Below are 6597 nucleotides of genomic sequence, written 5' to 3' on the forward strand. Positions count from 1 at the left end.
CTGATGAATGACCTGGAAGTAATGAAAATGGAGAAGCTCAACATGTTGTCACCTCCCACAAGGGGAGACTGCCCTCATGTTATTCTCCTGCGGGAGACCCTGCTCCCAGATAATTCCATTTTTTCTCTCTCGGGCTACACCACCCATCTCCTCCTGTATGTTCGTGGCGTCACACTGTGGTTCAGGAGCAAATCGTGTGCACAGATTGTGACCCTCCTCCTTTCTGTGGGCCTGATGTGGAGGTACAGGGTGTGGTTCTCCACCTGGAGACGTCGCCCCTCATGGTATACAATGTATGCTGGAGCCACAGAAGCACCCTGGAGTTGGGGGAACTGTTCTCCCAGGCTGCCAGGGGAGCTGTGTATATTGGGGGCGACTTCATCGCCCACCACGTACTTCTTTCTTCGCCTCTTCGGTCCAACGATGCAGGACGGCACATCTCTTTAGTACTGGAGGAGATGGGTGGTGTTTCCCTACTGAATGACACTGCCGAGGCCACACACATTGCTGGGTGGCGTCTGGACTTGGCGTTTGTGTCCTCCCCCCTTGCAGGCCTTGCAACATGGTCGCTGCACCCTCACCTTGCAAGTGACCATTCTGCCCTGGAGGTCACTCTGCCAGCGGCCCCACTACCGCCTCCATCACCTCCTCCACCACGGTGGGACCTCAGTAGGGCTGACTGGATGGCATTTGGCTGCACTTTAGCTGTGGCTTTTGAGGCATCTCCTATTGCCCTGGACCTCGAGAGCAGGGCAGATCAAGTAGCCCAAGCCTTCTCTTAGGCTGCCTCCCTCACTATTCCGTTGCGGAGCCAATTGGAGAAGTGCTATTGAGATGGCTGGATTTATTGTGACAGGGTCAGGGAATTGAACAACCGGCTCAGCGTGGCTTGCAAGCAGTACCGACTGCACCGAACATCCCTGCACTGTCGGTACCTGGTTGCAGTTACGCGCCACTTTACATTGGAGAAGCACTGCATACAGGAGGAGGTGTGGATACGGTGGTGTAGAACCTTGGATTCTAACTCCACTCTCTGTAAGATGTAGAAGAGAATCCGGTCCATTTCCGATCCCTGTCCTCCTCGCCCGCCGTCTCATCCTGATGCTGTTGCTGAAGCCAGTCGCCTTGCACGGCACTTCGCAGATCTCTCCACATCCCACAATCTCCCACAGCCTGTATGTGCCCTTCAGGAACAGCTGTCTCCTTCTCACCTCACGGCAATCCAGGCCGCCTGTGCTAGATCTGACCCCGCTGATTGTCGATCACCAGTGGGGAACTTTACAAAGCGCTAAGCCACAGGGGGGACAGTGCGCCCGGGCTCGATGGGCTAACCTACTCTCTTCTCACTCATGCAGGAGATTGTGGCAGAGGCTACTTGATTTCCTTAATCTCTCGTGGTCTGAGGGCCGATTGCCTGGGTCGTGGAAAACAGCTGTCATCCACCCAATTCCCAAGCCCCGCAATCCCACCGCCATGCGCCCTATCTCCCTTCTTAGTTGTGTTGCTAAGATGGCAGAGAGGGTTGTGCGCGCTCGCCTTGCCTGGCGTCTCGGACCACTGCACCCAAGGATTTTTGCCTACCATCAGGGCAGGAGTGTGACCCACTGCCTTGCATCCTTCCTCGGGGTGCTTCGGGGTCGACGGGGGATGGCTGTCTTCCTCAACCTGGAGAAAGCGTTTGAACTGGCTAACCCACTTGCCGTTCAGGCAGCCCTTGCTGCCCGGGGAATTGGAGGCCGGCTGTTGCCATGGGTGGGTGAGATTTTTGTTAATTGTAAGGCGGGGGTCAGGTTTCAGGGGCATATTTCCCCCTTTTATCACCACAGTAATGGCACCCCCCCGGGGGAGTGTGCTAAGCCCACTACTTTTTAATATACTAGTGGAAGGGTTATTACACACAGACTATGGTCTGGGCACAACACTACTGTGTTATGCAGACGACCTGGTACTGGTCTTCTCGAGGAGGGACTGCTTCACTCAAGCTCCTACTGCTCTTTCCATGCTGCATGCTAGGTGTAGCGCATTTGGTTTGAAGGTCAACCTTGAGAAGACCAAGTGCCTCCCTTTTGGTCTCTGCCCTCCGGAATTCCCTCTGAGGAATGGTGGCCATGAACTTGAAATTGTAACACTCCACCAGTAGCTAGCGGGTCTTTTTCAACAGCAGACTCTCCTTCGCAGTGTATGTCAGGTTTTTTTTTTTTTTTAATGCGAGGCAGAAGGAACCAAAGGCCATGAGCACGCAGTAACAGTTCCCTCCAAGAGACAAACAAAATACAATAGAGAGCCAAATTCAAGATCCTATCATTTTGAGATGCCTGGACACACTGTGTTTGAAAGACTGGAGATCATAGGCAGCAGGAAATACAGACAAAGGGAGACAGTTCCAGAGTTGACCTGTTGCATAAATGAAAGACTGGGAGTAACGGTTAACTCTTGCATTAGGGAGTTGGACAGAAAAGAGATGAGAGTTTGCTGCCAGACGGGTGCTACGCGCACGTCATAGAGGTGGAGGAATGCAAGCAGAGAGTTCAGAGGAGCAGTGACCATTAAAGTAGCGATAGAAGAGAGATAAAGATGCAACAGTGCAGCGAAGAGACAGAGGTTGAAGGGAGTCAGTAAGAGGAAGAGAGTTAATGAGACGAAAAGCCTTTGACTCCACCCTATTGAGAAGAGCTGTATGTGGGGAGCCTCCCCACACATGAGAGTTGGACTCCACACAGGGGCGGATAAAACCCCTGTATAGAGTCAACAATTGTGCAGGGGTAAAGAAAGGGTGGAGTCGGCTTAGCACACCCAATCTCTTGGAAACAGATTTTACAAGAGATGTAATATGATCTTTCCAAGATAAGTCCCGAGTAAATGAAACCCCAAGCATGTTCAAGGATGATGTAGGACTGAGCTGAATATTATTAAACATTAGTGGGTATACCTGTGGAAGATTTTGTCGGGTTGATAGGTGTAAGAACTGAGTCTTAGATGCATTAAAAGCAACCATATTATTTTTACCCCAGTCAGAGATACAAGCCAAGTCAGACATTATGTGTGCCACAGCCTCATCCCTTGTTTGTTGAAGTAACTGTTGAGATGGGCGTTGCGGGAACCGAATGGAAAGGTGAAGGGTGGAGTCATCAGCATATGAGTGGATAGGGTTAGATGTACAGCTTAGAAGATCATTGATGAATAAAAGGAAGAGAGTTGGTGATAGGAGAGAGCCCTGAGGAACACCACTGTTGATAGATCTAGGAGAAGAACGATGGCCGTCTACAACAGCAGCTATAGAACGACCAGAAAGGAAGCTAGCGATGAAGGCACAGATAGAAGGATAGAAACCGTAGGAGGGCAGTTTGGAGATTAAAGATTTATGCCAGACTCGATCGAAAGCCTTTGAGATGTCAAGTGCAATGGCAAAGCTTTAGCCAAAGTCCCGAAAGGAGGATGACCAGGAGTCCGAAAAGTAGGTGAGAAGATCGCCAGTGGAGCGTCCCTGACGGAACCTGTACTGACGATCAGAAAGTAGGTTGTGATAGGAAAGATGCCTTAAAATTTTCCTATTGAGAATTGACTCAAAAACTTTTGAAATACAGGACATTAAAGCAATTGGACGATAGTTGGAGAGTTGGGAGTGGTCACCCTTCTTTGGGACTGGCTGAATGAGAGCAAACTTCCAGCAAGAAGGAAAGGTACAAGTTGACAGACAAAGGCGAAAGAGTTTGCCTAGGCAGGGTGTAAGCACAGAAGCACAGTTCTTGAGAACAACAGGAGGGACCCCATCAGGCCCATATGCCTTGTTAGTACTGAGGCCAGTGATGGCAGAAAATACATCAACTGAAGAAATTTTAATGTCAGCCATGAGGAAGTCAGAGGGGGGAAGTGATGGAGGAACAGCACCGGAGTTATCTAAGGTGGAATTGGAGGAGAAAGTCTGTGCGAAGAGATCTGCTTTATCAGTAGAAGAAATAGCTACAGAACCATCAGAGTAGAAAAGAGGAGGGAAGAATGATGAGGTAAAGTTGTTAGAAAGGTTTTTGGTAAGGTGCCAGAAGGAGCGGGAAGAATTCGAGTTGGAGAGTTGAGAGCATTTAGTATGGATGAAATTATTTTTAGCAGAGCGAAGAACAGACTTAGCACGATTCCGGGCAGAAACGTAAAGATGATGTGATTCAGGGGTGGTTTGGCACCGGTACCTTTTGTAGGCCCTCTCCTTGTTGCGGACAGCATTAGAACAAGCGTGATTAAACCAAGGCTTTCTTGCTTTAGTTAAAGGATATGAGAAAGGAATGTATGCTTCCATGCCCGAGAGAATAACCTCCGTAATACGCAAGGCACACTCAGATGGCTCACGGCCATGGAAGCAATAATCATTCCAGGTAAAATCAAAGAAGTACTGCCTGAGGGCCTCCCAGTCCGTGGCTCCAAAATGCCACAGACGACGTTTCCCTGGAGGGTCCACAGGCCGTACCGGAGTGATAGGACAGGTTAAGGTGATAAGGTTGTGATCGGAGGAGCCCAACGGAGAGAAAAGATTAACAGAGTAAGCAGAAGGATTAGTTGTGAGGAAGAGGTCAAGTATGTTGGAGCTCTCTCCAAGTCGGTCAGGGATATGGGTACGGTGCTGTACAAGCTGCTCTAGGTCATTAAGGATAGAAAAGATGTAGGCTTGTTCACCAGGTGGATCAGCGAAAGGAGAGGAGAGCCAAAGGTGGTGGTGAACATTGAATTCTCCTAGAATGGAGATTTCAGAGAAAGGAGAAATGGATAGAATGTGTTCCATCGTAGAAGTAAGATAGTCGAAGAATTTTTGATAGTAGAATTAGGGGATAAGTAAAGAGCACAGATATATTTAGTCAGAGAATGACAGGAAAGCCGAAGCCAGAGTGTAGAGAATTCAGAAGAATCGAGTTCAGGAACATGAGAGCAAGATAAGTCATTGCGTAAATATACACAACAGCCACCTTTGGCTTTGAAATGAATATAGAGAAAGTAGGAGGATACAGAAAAGGGTTTGCTGTCAGTTGCCTCAGACAGCTGATGTCATAAAGACTTTGTAGTTACTTGTAGAGAAGTATATTTTAGACTTGTGGTCGAGCGGCTTTCATATCTTGTAGTAGTTTCCCCACCAGATGTCATGTAGTGACGGGAGAGGTAAAGAATAGTATGGGACTATTTTTATTTGTCTTGGAAATATTAAACAGGTATAAGAGTATAAGTCCCGGGTAGCTACCTCCCTGTCTCGCTATCTCTCTCTCTTTCTGTTCTAAGGCTAATCTCCGTCTCGACCTCTCTCTAGGGTCGCTTGTCTCCTTCTAAACTCTCTTTCCTAAAATCTGGTGTAGCAGGGGTGTGTCACGTATGTTCCTCATGGTTACCAGATCTTTCTCACGAGAGGACTGCTGACAGCTAACTGCATCATCTCCTTACTGGCCGCTGTCGTCAGCTTTCCTCAGTGTTAAGAGTGTGTAAGCATGTTTAGCACTGCTGGATTCTCGCAGACACAACACCTTCTCATCATTTGACTTCCTGCTTCTATCTGTCTCTCTATCTATCTATCTATTATGGTTTGCAATTATAATATGGAGACCTACCACATTGCTTGGCCGCGCAAAAATGGCGTACCATCGACATTTAATAGTCATAACATATTAATACATATTATATATACATTATAATGAACTTATAAGCTAATTAAGTGAAATACATAATATTGTAAAGTAACATAATTGTATGAATATTGTATACATATATTATTCATAGTAAATAGTGATTATTCAGTAATATTACATTTTAAATAAGTTGTATACATATTTGAATAAATGCAATGGTTGTTGTATAACACTTGTAAGACGTGCATGTACAACAGACGTACGCATATAATTGTGCAATGGTAATACTGCTAAGTTATACATTACATATTTGAGTTATCGCTTTAGTAATGTCTAATATTTCACCTAACTTGTATGATGATACTGGTAATACAGAATTGTGCTATAATTGTATGACTTATATTGTGTTAATGCATTTTTGTGTTGGCCTTATAATTGTAGTTACATTTTGTGAATGCAACTGTTAATTGGCAAAGTGTAACATAATGCAATCGTTTGTCGTTACATAATTGTTACATATCATTTGTAGGTACATAATTGTAATAATTGTAACATAATGCAATCGTTTGTCGTTACATAATTGTTACATATCGATTGTAGTTACATAATTGTATTTAAAGTTACATAAAAGTTACATCTTGTTAATGCATCTGTTACATAATTGGCAAAGTGTAACATAATGCAATCGTTTGTCGTTACATAATTGTTACATATCGTTTGTAGGTACATAATTGTAATATGGAGTAACATAATTGTAATAACTGCAGTCCTAACATATGCTGCGGTCGATGATAGTGATGATGTTTCGTGCCACTTGTATGTGGAGACAACAATTTGCTTTTTTGTTTGTAGTTTATGTGGTATTTTGACTTATGTATTAACATTTACACTTATTTTCATTTGTTTGTTATGTGATCTTACTCTATTTCTCTTTTTTCTTTCTTTCTTTTTTTTGTGTGTATGTATTGATTTTCTATAGTTTGCCTTTCTTCGCTTG

Source organism: Coenobita brevimanus, chromosome 116 (assembly GCF_032717465.1).
Source record: "Coenobita brevimanus isolate Jiangsu-jjx chromosome 116, ASM3271746v2, whole genome shotgun sequence".
Lineage (NCBI taxonomy): Eukaryota > Metazoa > Arthropoda > Malacostraca > Decapoda > Coenobitidae > Coenobita > Coenobita brevimanus.